The 13,878-nt window shown below is 63.7% G+C and overlaps 1 long non-coding RNA gene across 1 annotated transcript; it reads left to right on the top strand.

Annotated features, from left to right (window-relative positions):
• The first annotated feature begins 905 nt into the window (after positions 1–905).
• On the top strand, positions 906–8,650 carry LOC148051078 (uncharacterized). The gene is made up of 2 exons (XR_015700381.1): positions 906–1,636; positions 2,412–8,650. It is a non-coding gene; the product is annotated as an uncharacterized LOC148051078 (long non-coding RNA).
• The last annotated feature ends 5,228 nt before the right edge of the window (positions 8,651–13,878 follow it).

Below are 13,878 nucleotides of genomic sequence, written 5' to 3'. Positions count from 1 at the left end.
ATCTTCCTATGGCATGGACCCTCACCACCATCCCGGGAGCTGCTGCATCCCCAGCCGGTGGCTCTCGGGCTAGGACGTGCCACCGCATGGGGACACCAGGTGCCGCATGGCAGGAGTCCAGGCTGGGGCCGGTGGGACTCATGCACGGCCCCATCCTGCCCCGTAGAAGGCTCCTGGTGTCTCCTGCCAACCCCATTAAACACAGCCCTGATTAGGGGGTAAACCTGTTAAACGGCGATGGCAGGGGTGTCTCTGCATGCTGGCGCCTCGGCCAGCGCTCCCGGTGCTCTGTCCTGCTGGGCTGTGCCGTGGGGCTGGGGAAAGGGCAGCAGGGCAGCCCCGGCACCCCTGCAGCTCCCAGTAACTGTGGTTCTCGGTAAATAACTTATTTTGGGTGAAGCTGAGCAGGGCACTGGGCTGGCTCTGGGCTGGCAGCCCATCCCCTGCCTCCTGCCCAGCTGTCCCCACCGGTGTCCCTTGGCCTCAGGGACCCTCCTGGGTCATCGGCACCGGCTGCACCTGGGCTACAGTGGATGCTCAAGCCATGCTCCCGCTTCTCGCTTCAAAAAGACACCGGGACCAGGAATGTGGGGAAGAAAAGCCAGAGAGTCAGGATGGCTGCAATGCCGATGGCTGGCCAGGACAGAGCCATGGCACAACTGCACTGCCGGGGCCAGGATTTCGGCACAGGGTGGGGATGCCGTGTTGCACGAGGCCAAGGTGGCTGTGCAGAGCAGCATGTGGCTGGAGGGCACCCCAAAACCACCCACCCATCACCAGAAGTCCCTCCTCCGCTCTCCCCTTCCCAATTTCCCGGGCCCCCCTACGCGGCAGACGGATGCTGGGTAAGAGGTGTGTCTGCGGGAGCCGTGCTCGCCATGCAGCATCGCCGAGCCAGGCTGTGTTGGCGCTTGCCATCCTCAGGATGGGCTCTCGTGGCCGGGATGGGGCATGAGTGGGGACAGATGGGGCTGAGCCTCCCCACACAACGCTGGCATCACGGCCAGGCTCCTGTGCCCTCCGCCGAGGGACGAGGACGTCACCTAGCCGGCTGCAGTGAAGGGAAGGGCACCCAGCGGGTCCCCCACCACCGGGCACGGCGAAGCCAGCTCCTCTCGCTGCTGTTTTTCCTTTTTCCTCCCCCCCGTTTGGCTTTTGGCAGCAGAGCCGCGGCGGCGGCTGGGGCGCACGATGCTGGGGAAGGGCTGCCAAGCGTCGGCAGCCCCCCGCGGCCCCCCGGCCCCCCGTGCCAAGGCTGGTGGCTGGCAGAAGGGCTGCCTGCGCCTGGCGGGGCTCCGTCAGCTGCGGGAGGATCCCTGCGCCGCGCTCGCTGCCAATTTCCCTGCGAGCTGGCACCGCAGGCGGCTCCGGAGGCACCGGCGGAGAAGGCTGGGGAGGACGGATTGTGAAAGGGAGAGAGGAAAAAAAAATAATGGACACATGCCATCGCTGGAGCGGCGAGGCTGCTGCTGCCAAAACGCCAGCAGGCTGTGCGGGGCCAAAACCCGCCGGCGGCAGAGAGGAGGGTCTGGCAGCCCATCCCGGCGTGGGACACATGAAGGACGGGCAGCGCGGCAGAAGCACGGCATGGCCAAGGCAGGACGAGTAGCAGACGGTGGAGCCGGAGAGGAGAGAGGTATTTGCCTTCGTTTTAAAGGTTGTGTATGCATGTGTCTGCTGCCGGGGCTGCGCACCCCAGCCAGCTCAGCCCCGTGCAGGCTGCCCACGGCCTCCCTGGCCGTCCTGCCGCTCTCCTGCCCGCGGCCTGCCCCGCGGCACTGCCAGCCCTTCACTGCCCGCAGCCGGTGCCTGGCACGGGCAAGCGAGGGCTCCGGGTGCCAGCCAGGCTTGGCCAGTGGCTGCAAAAGGGGATTTGCCGTCCCCTGGCCGCGCACGCGGGGGCCAGGCGAGGGAGGCTGCGGCTTTGTCTGGTTGGGCTTTGTCTGCCGGCAGCGGCAGTGCTGGGAGCTGCGCAGGGCGACAGGGAGGGTGTGAGCCAAAGTCCTGCTGCCGGCAAGGCTGGCACGCGGGAACCGTCCCCTGCTCCCAGACTGGGGCTACCACGGAGCCGAGCCTGAGAACGAGGGATCAGGGTGGCCAGGCGAGAAGGCAGAAAAGGAGGGTGGGCAGAGAGCCCTCCGCACGCACCGCCATGCTGGGGAGGAAGAGGAGGGAAGGGGAGGATTGAAGGGCACCGGGGAGAGGTGCTCGGAAGGTCATGGTCATGGCCACAGGGTGCTGGCTGCAGGGGCTGGGGCTGCGGGTGGGTGTCACTTAGGGTTGGGGGTGCAGGCGGGTGTTGGGAGCCTGGGGGATGGGGCTGAGGGGTGCAGGGCAGAGCCTCTGTCTGGCAGCACCGACGCTGCTGCATGCTGGTCCGGGTCGGTGAGCGTGCTGCCTGCCCCGTGCAGGAGCAACAGTGGAGCCAGCAGCGGACACCGGTGTGCCGGGAGTGCCGTGGCTTCGCAGCTCCACCAGCACCCATGCGAAGGCAAAGGGCTCCGGCCAGGCCTCCAAGTGCCAAACCTGGCCAGCACCGGCGGAAGGAGCCAGCACCGAAGGGAAACAGATGTAGGCAATGCCAAGCCTCGGCACCACCCCGACTCCTGCCTGCTGCTCTGCACTCTTGAAGGACCCGGGCTGTGCCCAGCAGCACCCCTGTGCCCATGGATGTCCGCTCTGCACCAACACCACCAGGACAAACCTCTCTCAGGGTCCTTGGACCCCTTCACCCATCACCTGCAAGAGCCAGGGCAGGAGCTCATCCCTGGGGACGCCACAGCATCCAGATTTGAGGGCATCAGCATCTTCCCGGGAGGGATGTAAAGCGAGGAAAAAGGAGCTGTCCTATCCCATCCCATCCCATCCCATCCCATCCCATGCTCAAGCATCGCTGGCTGGGCTGGTCTGCTCCTGGCCACCCCACAGCCGGCCCATACATTGCAACTCCAAGCTGGAGGAGCAGCTCTGCTCATTCCTCCATCAGATATGGGGGTTAAATGCAGCACCCTGCTTGCGAGGGACAGACCGTGGTGCAGCTGGGTCCCCAAGACGTCCCATGGAGACGGATCAGAAAAGGTCCCTCCAGCAGCTGGATGGCACCGCCGCAGCCCTGCTGCCTCATGCAAACCTCCCAGGGCCGCCATTCACGGGAGGACGAAGCCCCGCGCCTGCCCTGTGCTGCCCATCGCGGGGCCGGGGGGCCAGGAACGCTCCCCGTGCTGCGGGATGCTCCCCGTCTCCCCCTCTCCCTCATTTTCCTCCATATTTCACAGTTCCTGCTTCCTGCACAAGGCGGGGGTCTCCAGGGACTCCAGCCAGATGTTCTCTGCAGCACACCACATTGCTTTCCTAATGAAATATTCATGGAGCCTCTCTGCCTTTTGCCATGAAAGCCTTCTGCAGCTCCCAGCCATGGAAACGCTGTGCAGGCAGCATTCCTGCAAAGCCGCCCGCCTGGGGCTCCCGGCCCCCCCTGCTTCCTGCTCCGCACCTTCATGCCGCTCCTCTTCCTCCTCCCGCAGGCGGTGCCGGAGCGGGGGCTTCATCCCCTCTCGCCTTGCAGGCGAGGTATCACCAAGGGCACAGCGAGGGCCACGTGCTGGGGACACCGGTGTCCCTGCGTGGCCATCACCCACCCGTCCGTGGCTGGGAGGGGTGGCGGGTGGGAGCACACCCCAGCATGGGGCACGGAGGCGTCTCACCCACCCCCTGCCAAAACAGCCCTGGGGACGGCAGAGCCGGAGGCCCTGTCTGCTGCCATGACCCCGGTGCCGCCGCCGGCTCCCAGCCAGCCCGCAGCATTAGCGATGCTGTGCACTATAATCCAATTAGGTTGTTTATGCAAACAATCAGGTTTTATGTTTTGCTAAAAAGCTTAAATAACCTTAATCAAAGCAAAAGACCTGAAATTATCGCCGGCAGGGGCTGTGGTTTGTTGGGTGACAGGCAGGACACCCTGCCCGGCTCGTGACACCCTGCCCAGCTTGCGCCCACCGCCAGCTGCCCCTGCATCTCCCACGGGGCTCAGCACCAAGGGCCACGTGGGAGATGCTTTGCTCCAGCCCAGCGCTGCTGCCAGAGGATCTGAGCCATCCCGCTGGCACTGCCAGCGCGGGGGGTCCCGGTGCCCTTCGATGTCACGCCCTGTAAGCCCCAGCCTGGCCCTGCGGCCAGGGTGCTGGGGGTCGGGGTCCCTTTGCCCACAGCGAGCCCCCGGGGGCCCGACACGCCTGCCCCTTCCTCCCCCTCGCCCAGAGATCACTAACGAAAACTCCAGAGTCGTTAATCAGCCAGAGCAATAACCCAAGGAGGGGAGGGTGGGCACGGGGTGGCTGCGGGGGGCAGCGGGAGGGTGCTGGCGCGCAGGTTTGCTGTGTGGGCTGGGGACGGGGGGACATGTCTCCGCCACAGGCAGCTCTGGGCCTCCCTGCTCCAGGTGCTGAGCGCGCAACCCTCCCATTCTGGTCCCCCGGGACCCCTTGTCACCATGGCCCCATATGTGTCCATAAACATGGGATCATCCCTCTGCACCGAGGTGCGGTGTCAGGCCGGGGGGACGCAGATGATGTCAGCCAGTGACTGATCCAGCACGCTGCCGCCATCCCACCTCACATCACCAGCGCGGGCTGCACCGACAGCACCAGCGCATCCCGCTGCTGGCAGAAAATACCTGCAGCTCCAGCTCGGGTCAGGCACAGCAGCACAAGGTGGCACAGGGGACTGTGCCGCGCTGTCCCTGCGCCCGCCCGGGGACAGGCACGGCGAGGCAGGGAGCAGGGCTTGCTCTGGAGGGCTGTACCCGCCGGCGCTGCCTCCCCGCACACCCCGAGTTTCTGGCGGAGTAATAAGCTATGCATGTAGTGTAGAAATAAAACATGTTCTGCAGAACAAATGATGTTAATTTGCTGAGAGGCTCTGAAGCTGAGTATTAGCGAAATGCCTTGAGGGAGAGAGCGGCAGCTGTGCTGGAATTAATGGCAACGTGCCGAATTAGCACCGCTATGCATCATAGTCAGAGGGAAAAATTACCGGAGAGAGGGGGAAAACAACCCCCTCCGCATGCCAGCTCCGACCCTGGGGCACGCTGTGGAGCGGAGCCGGCCGTGGCGGGTCCCAGTGCCCGTGGGCTGCCCTCACCCCAGCCTTGCCCGGGCACACGAGGGGGAGGCTGCTTGCGCTGAGCCTGACGGCCTCCTCTGCGAAGGTGTGTCCTCAGGAGCGCTCGGCATCCCTCTGGGATGTCTGACATTGCTCCAGGGTGCTCAGCATCCCTCTGGGATGCTCAACATCCCTCCAGGGTGCTCAGCATCCTTCTGGGAAGTCCGACATCACTCCAGGGTGCTCAGCATCCCTCTGGACCAAACCGTGCCATTGCATCCCACCCTGCTCCAAGGGACTGTCTCCTCCCCCCTCCCTGGAGGGTCTGCATCCCTGCTGCGCCCCCATTCCTTCCCCTCTTTTCTGGGGGGCTATTCATCTCCTTGTCTATTTATTTCTTCTATTTATTCCTGGCGGTTGAGCGCCTAAAGTCTGTACATGCTCATTGATTACTAACAGCGCATCTGGCTTATGGCTCTGCAGCCTCCTCCGGAGCATCCGTCTTCCTTCCCCGCTGCCTTCTGCCCGGCTGCCCGCCACAGTGTGCCCCGGCTACTGGGAGCACGCTGCAGTTTGTGCATTACCTCTTAATGGATGGTTCCAGTAAAATCCACGCCTCTGATGAATATTTAACACTAACATCCATCTCTGTTGCCTGGTGGCAGGGGTCGGTTCGGGTGGTCCCGCTGCAGCCGCCGGGTCAGGGCTGCAGAGCTGGCTGCGGCCGCGGTGCTGCCAGGTCTTATGAGAAACCAGGCTTAGCCCTTGCGTGGCTGAACCCACACCTGAGCGGACAGCAGTGAGCAGTTAGCCCAGCGGAGATTGGGGCTGGTGACATCCCCAGCCGGTTTCCTCATGAATCCCTCCTCATCCCGTGTGTCCGTCGCAGCCCATGGTCGCTCATCCCCAGCAGTTCATTCCCAGCATAAAACATCTCCCTATTTGTCTTGTCACCCTCAGCCTTTTCTCCCACTTTTGCCTCTGCAGATCCTCAGCCCCGTGGGTGCCGCCTTCCTCGGGCGACGAGGCCACACGGGACGGAGCAGCCCCCAGCCTGGCCCCAGATGCCACCGTGCCACCCAGCCCTGTGGTGGGGCGGTCCTGGGGCGGGGGCTCGTGCCTGTCCATGCCATGGGCCACGCGATGTGATGGATGTGGATGTGCCACCAGTCTGGTCCTTGCTGGGATGCGCCAACGACTGCCGGGCACCGATCCCGCTGAGATGCAGCAATGGGGACGGGAACCCCCCTGCGGCTCCCCTGCAGCCCTCGGGTTTCAGCATCCCCAGGAGCGTGTCCAGGTGAAGGAGGAGGTTTATCCATCCGGAGGCTTATCCATCCAAACACCAGTACACATGGCGCTTTACCAAACAAGCTCAGGCCCTGCCGGCTGCCTCAGGGGCCAGGATTTGTTCTCCCAGCCACGCTCTGGACCGCGGGAGCATGGGAGGCTGATGGCAGCATCACCCAGCGGGACCGGCACGGACCCACCGAGGGCTGCGCTGGGAGCTGCTCTGCTCTCCTAGGGCACCATCAGTCCTGAGTCCGACCCCGCTTCCCCGTGTCCCAGGGATGCTCCGGGGCGGCTGCCCCGTCCCCACCCCAAGCTGGGAGCTCTGGGTGCACAGGGCTCGGCTCCGCAGTGCGGGGCCATCCCACCCCCCCATCCCTGGGCTGGGAAATCTTGTAACCCCGTTGCTTTTGGAGCAGGAGGGGAGAAGCGGGAGGAGGATGCTGTGGGGTGCTGCGGGTGCTGTGGGTGCTGCAGGCATGGGTGCCCGAGCGCAGGCAGGGCGGCGGGGGCTGCCGGTCACTGCCAGGTTACATCTGCCGGGGCACGCAAGAGTGACTCCAGATGCATTAGAAGTGCCGTGCTCCAATTTCAATTTCATCGTCTCACAATCATTTTCAGGCTCCTCTTAGTGCCACATTAACGAAGCCTGCTCGTTTGAATGCATAATTAGCCCAAGCATTCTACCTCGCTAATTTCGAAGCAAGAGCGGGGGGCAGGGGGGGGGAATTTGCATATTAATTTAGCAGAGGGAGAGAAAAATTGTTTACCACTTGCTTCTTGCTGTTGATCACAGCGGACTTAACTCTTTCCCGGATGCCATCTGGAGCTGCAGAGCCGGGCGCCCGGCCGGCACGTGGGACAGGACGCAAAGGTTACGCGGCAGCAATTAAATCCTCCCTGCAGTGCCGCGACCATCCGGACCACCCTGGCTGCCTTTGCTACTGGGAGCCAACTGGGGGCACTGGGGCTGCAGCTCCTGGGAGCACAAGGCAGGCGAAGGGCACTGGGGCGGAGGTGCAAGCTCCAAGGTGCACCCCAGCCCTCCTCCCTGTGTGGCCCTGGGGTGAAAAGTGCCATCGTCATCCCCCCCAGGGTGCCAAGGTCCCACCCTGAGCCTGTTCCTGCCATCCTTGGCAAAGCCGGTGCGGTGCCCGGCACAGCCCAGGCAGAGATGCCCAACAGCGTCGCCCCTCCTGCGTCCATGCAAAGTACACCCTGTCACCCTCAGTGTGTCCCCTCCAAGGGGACCCCTCTGTCCCCACACCCCCCTTACTTTTTAGCATCACCCATAATATGATGTCGGCTGCTCATGTGTGCCATCCCCAACAGCCTTTTGCAACGGGGTGGCTTGTGGCATCGGTGTGCATGGGGTGCCCGCAGACATGAGGCACCCACAGAGCACCCACAGACTGGGGAGGGCAGCCTCGCCGAGCACCGACGACTCGCTACGCCCCCCACCGCCCTCTTCCTTTGTTTGGGAGTCTGTGGGCGTCTTGAGCCGAGGTTGGAGGTAATTTGTCTGTCTCCTGCAGCGGGCTGTCATCTCGCATCTGTGAACCGGTTCCATTTGCACTGCCATTAAAAAATCTCAGGTCTGACAGGTAGTAAAAAAAAAAATTAAAAAAAAGGAGAAAAGCCTAAAAAAAACCCAAACCCAGCTGAGGAACTCCTGGGCAACAGGACGCAGCAAATATCGTGGGCTCGTCGCACTTGTGACCACCCTCAAATCCAGTTACCTCTGGATTTGAGGGTGGCGCAGATGCACCGAGCCATGCTTTGGCCTTTGGCTCTGTATCCCCATCTCATCTGGGCTGTGCACCTCCATCCTCATCTCCTCCAGGCTCCCCAAAAAGGCTGAATCACCCCCCAGAGAGCCCCTGCCCTGACCATGCACCCCGTCTCGCTGGCTCAGAGCCATCCCAGCACGTCACAGCGATTTTGGGACATCCCCTCCATCGCTGGCATCCCAATCTGGCTCCTGCATCTGAGCTGGCGCGGCATGGAGAGATGCATGAGGGATTCATCCTGCACCCGTGCATGCTGCCAGGCTGCAGAGTCGCATGGCCAGGGGACACCCCACATGTGCGTATGGGGTCTCCGCCGTGACCGGAGCGGTGCCGGTGCTGCCGCGGTGCGTGGGGCCGGCTTGCAGGGGGTTAACAGCTGATTACAGCCTTTGTCTCTGCATCAGTGTACATAATGCGCCCTGCATTTGCATACTGCAGTGTGCGCTCAATTAAAATGAACTTTTAATTTCTTCTAAGTAAATTACTTCTTCCCGGTACGTGACGCGCACAAATGTCAGAATAATGGGAGAGCCTTAATGAGCTGGGAATGAGGGGCGGGGAGGGGAGCACCGGGCCCCGGCCCCCTGGGCTGCTCTGCAGCCTGCAGCCTCCCTGCCGGGGAAAGGACGGATCCTGCCTTCTTCTGCCTTCCCCGCTGGGGCCTGGGACATCCCTGCTTCCAGCATGTCCCCTGGAGAGCCCTGGGGTCCCCACCTCCTGCCCACACGTCTGCAAGGGACTGAGCTCTCCAGGTCCTGCCCTCATCCTGGCATCCACAGATGTGTGGGGACACAGGGACATCGGAGCATCCCTGCAAGGGGCTGAGCTCTCCGGGTCCTGCCCTCATCCTGGCACATCTGCACCCCTCACCGCCCCAAAAAGGCTCCCTGGGGCATCTTCTCCCCAGGGTGCCCCATGCCACCCCAAGGGACCCCGCAGCTGGCTCTGCCCTCCCCACAGCAGCCTGGGGACGATGCTCGGGGAGGGACATGGAGCCCCACACCCCGACCCTCCCGGATGCCTCCCGCCCAGGGCCGGGGCCAGCCGTGTGTCCGCAGGGCCCAGATGGCAGGCGAGATTACTGGAATTTGATTTTCAGATAAATCACAAACCTGGATGAGCGAGTGCTGCTCCAGATGCATTATCCGTAATCCCCTGGAAGGGAACCTTTCGGAGGAGACGGTCTCTGTGCCAGCTTGGCAGCAGCTGGGTAATCCCAGCCGGCGGCGCATCCCTGCGCAGCCCGGGGGGATCAGCTGCTCCCCGGCCGCACCGCGGTGTGTCACCCGTGCTCGCCGCGACCCACATTTGGTCCCGCCGAGCCCGGGTGGGAGCAGATGGGGCCAGATGGAGTCACACCAGGAGCGTGCGGGCACCAGGACGAGCCTGTGCCCGTGGTGCCCGTGCCCGGCTGTCGTGCCCGCTCAGCTCAGCGCTGCGCGAGGAGGCCAAGGGGATGCGGGGGGTCGCTGACGGGCTCTCCCCACCTCGCTTCTCCCCATCAGTGATGCCCGGAGCATGCCCATGCTGCCCAGCACTCCGAGTGCAGGGGCCATGGACCCCCCGCCTTCGCTCATCCCTGCCATGCCCAGCCTGTCAACACCAACAGCGTTGCTCAGTTAAGTCATAAGGATGCATCTCCCCTCATTCCACTGATTAATTGGGATGTGGGAATGACTCCCAGGCTGCAGGGCGAAGCAGCTGAGGAAGAGGAGGGAAGGGACAGGGTGGCCAGGGCCTGGCGCCCATGGGGGCTACCCGCACCCCTCCCCGGCATCCCGGTGCTCTAGGCTGCCCAGGGAAGTCAGCACCACGGAGCTGGGGAGGGCAGGGGGGTGCAAGCACCGGGCTCCTCAGTGGTGCACGGGGCCAAGCTGGGGGCTGTGGCTTGCTCTTGCTCTCCCCTCCAGCCTGGGGCCATGCTTTGGGGATGCACTGAGCTTTTGGGGGTTCTTGGTTGGGCAACAGCTTCCCCGAGCCCCAGGGCCAACTCGTTCTCACCTTTGGGAGCAGCCTCCTACAGCTCCTCCTCTCCTTCAGAAGCGCAAATTTGGGGACCCCTCCCAACTTCTGCAAATAAATGCGGACTGCAAGCGGTGGGGATGCAAGGTCTAGTGCAGAGCCCTCCGCCTCCCCGCGCCGCCCAGCCGAGCACAGCCGCGGCCCCCGGGGCTGACCCTGATTTCCCAGGTGGTGGTGTCGTGCCTGCCCCGAGACAGGCCATCCATCACTCACCGGGAACGGTAAAATAGGCAATGGTACATAGCGGCACAGAGCAACCGTAACCGGAGGATGCTGCCGATCAATGGGCGCATTAACCTGAGCCCGCGCGCCTCTTCCCCGGGGGCCGGGGGTGGACGGGGGGAGGCGGCGGATATTAATTCCCCTCTGGCTCCCAAAGGAAGAGGAGATGTGAAAAGCCGAAGGAAGAAAGCGAAGCTTTGTCTGGCTGCTCCTGATGCCCTGCTCTAGCGCGGCCCTGGGAATGCCACCAGCACGTGTATGGGGACGGTCCTCGCACGGCTCAGCCCTGTCCTCAATAAGGGGAAGGGTCCCCCGAGCTGATCGTGCCACCAAGCATATTAGCGAATGCATATTTGTGGGAGCCAACAGAAATACCAACCATGGCCATCGCTGGACTCTGCTTTTTACCTTTTCTCCCCAAATCTCCTCTTTTTGCACCCTCATTTACAGGCACTGGTAGCCCGTCTCCCTGGGCTGGTGACCAACCTCCCTGGGCTGGTAGCCCATCTCCCTGGGCTGGTGGCTCACCTCTCCAAGCCCCTGATGCGATGGAGCCCAGAGGCAGTGCTGGCAAACACCCGCACCTCTAAGGCCAGGCATCACCCATCACCTTGTCCCCCTCGCCGGGCTCGGTGCTCCCCTGGGCCCTGCGCGGCACGGTCCCGGCAGCAGCCGGTGGGTGCTGGTGCACGAGCAAGGGAACGTGCACCGGCGGCAGTGCACAGGAGGCGAGCGGGACCGCGCTTTCCCCCCAATGCCAAAATTTACATTGAACCACAAATTAATTTCATAATTTTTTCCTCTCTAATTATGCCAACATCTGCTGCAAGGCCCAAGCTGTGCACATGCATTTTAATACATCCCTCCCCCCGTCTCTCTCAGCGCTGAACTTTTCAGTAATTATCGCCAGGAGAAGGGCTCCTTTCGGCGGGAGGGAGAGGCGAAGGCTGGCAGCGGGCAGGAGCACGTGGAGCGAGGTGCAGGCAGCACAGGGCAGGCAGGGGCTGTGCCCGGTTTGGGGCACAGGGCTGTGGCTGCGGGGAGCTGCAGGCGGCAGCTGGGGATTTGCCTTATTAAAGGCTGGTTTTATTTCTAGAAGAAAAGGGAAAGAGGAGGGATGAGGCTGCTCCGGGGACAGCTCAGGAGAGCAAAGTGGCAGCAGGGACCCTACATGTGCAAGGCGGCCCGCTGCACCCTGCGCCGGGCTGGAGCCCAGCGTGCTGGCTCTGCCCCGGGGATGCTGCACCGTGCCGGGGCCCTGGGGACTGGTTCTGCCCCAGGGATGCTCCATCCCTGGAGGTACCCGGCTCACCTCGGGGCTGGGGAAGGGCCCCCGCCCCAGGACACCTTGGTCTTTTTTCACCCAGGCATCTCCAGCCGCACTCGCCTTTCCCTACGCTGCACAACAGGCTCTGAATCCGGCTCTTTGCTCCTCGGTGTCCTGCCTGAAACAGGAGGGGAGCACTGGGGACGTGCAAGGTCCGGGGGTCCCCATGCTCAGCCTCCAGCGTGCCGTCCCCTGGCCTTTTTCCCCACCACCCGCGGGTCTGGGCAAAGGCGACGGCCATGGCAGCCCCCTCCTGTCCCCCACTGCACGTCTGCTCCCACTCAGGGAGACGTTTCATGGCCTCGCTGGCAGATGCAAAAGGTCATTTGGCCGCCGAGTAATTAAAACCTGGCAATTATCAATTTAGAGCAGCAAGCTCCTGGCCTGGTGAGTGCCCTGGTCCTCCCGTGTGAGCTGCGGGATGCAGCCGAGGTGCAGAAAGAGGGCAGGCACTGGGGAGGGGACGGGAGGATGATGCATGTCCCCCATGCTGGGACCTCGCCTTCAGCACAGGCAGCTTGCTGGAGAGCCCACAGGGATGCCACGCTCTCATTACATAGTTCGTCAAGTGTTTTAATTAAAAGGTGGAGGGATGAAGGTGCTGCTTGGGATGCAGGGTGAGCTTGGCTGCTGCGCTCTGTGAAGGAAAAGCTTCTGTCCTGCTCCGGGAGTGGGTGCACGGCCCAGCCCCGGGTTCAGGCAGCAGCTCGGAGCTGTCTCTATGATGGAAAGGGGGCCGATCCTGCCCACGGCTGAGCGCCAAGTGTGCCGCGGGCCATGGCACCGATGGCATGACCGAGGGGCTGCAAACTCTTTTCCCTCTTCCCGCCTCCCCGCTGCCAGGGGTGCTGCCACCGCCGGACCTGCGCGGTGGCACGGCGAGGGTGGGAAGCCCATTCCCCACCCCAGGGGGGTCAGAGCTCAGCCCCCCTCCAGCCCCGCACTTCGACAATTCATTACAGCTATAAAAATCAAGGTGGATGGCAGCGCCAGGGCTCTGCTCCCACTCAGCCTGCAGTGAAGTGGGGAGCAGGATCAGACCCTGGGGCTGGGGGGCACTGCCCTTTGGGGTTGTGCATGAGCTCTGGGGGGTGGCAGGGGCCTCATCCTGCTCCAGCACCAAGAAAACAGGCAGGGAACTGGTCTCTGATGAGGGAAGCTGTGGAGGAGCAGATGCGGCAGAAACAGGGGGCTGGCCACCGCGGTGGGACCCCTTCCTGCAGGATGCCCCACGGCACGAGGCGCCCACCCACCCCACAGAGCATCGTCCTGGTGGGCAGCGGGGACATCCCGCACCCCGCCCAGCCACCACGCGGGTGCTGGCCTGGCGCGGCGCCGGCTTTCGTGGCAGCCCAGGTGTGACAGCAGGAGTGGGGCCGCGTCAGCCCCGTTAGGCTGCTGCCGCCCGCCCGACTCGCAGCCGGGAACAGATGGCAGGCGACAGAAGCTGCCGATGAATAATACACGTCTAATGAGCGCCGCTCCCAGCCGCCCGCTCTCTCCGTGCGCTGCCCCGCACGCGCGCCCGCTTGCTCCATCTGTGCCCACCGCCTCGCACGGGGCCCCACACCAGGGTGCCCCTGCCGTGTGCCTGGCACCCATGGGTCCTGCCCCGTACTGGGATGCCCCTGCCATGTGCCTGACACCCACAGGTCCTGCCCCATACCAGGGTGCACCCTGCCATGCACCCATGGATCCTGCCCCGTACAATAACCCTGCCATGTGCATGGCACCCATGGATCCATCTCCATACCAGGGTGCCCCTGCCGTGCGCCTGGCACTCATGGATCCTGCCCTATGCTGGGCTGCCCGTACCACCCTGTGGGTGCTGAGGCAGCAGAATGGCCCAGGGAAGGGTGCTGGGAAGCCACTGAGCACCCCAGATACTTTGTCTGAAAATGCCGTGGTGTCACCAAGCAGCATCTTTGGCGCAGGGCTGGCCACAGGCCCAGGAGCACGTGGGTGCCACAGGCCCAGGAGCCAGGGCTGGCACAGAGCAGGCAGAACAGGGATCGGCTGCCCAAGCCCCTGCCCGCGGCGCTGCCAAAGGAGCCGCAGCCGCTGTGCAGCGGTGCAGGGGCTCAGCGCAACCGCCGGCGGTGGGGCCGAAGAGAGGGGTTCCCTCCC

Source organism: Nipponia nippon, unplaced genomic scaffold (genome assembly GCF_047370975.1).
Source record: "Nipponia nippon isolate SJK-2023a ecotype South Korea unplaced genomic scaffold, ASM4737097v1 scaffold_7, whole genome shotgun sequence".
In the NCBI taxonomy this organism is placed as follows: domain Eukaryota; kingdom Metazoa; phylum Chordata; class Aves; order Pelecaniformes; family Threskiornithidae; genus Nipponia; species Nipponia nippon.
Note: the sequence above shows the minus strand (reverse complement) of the source record. Positions and strands in the feature narration are given on the sequence as shown.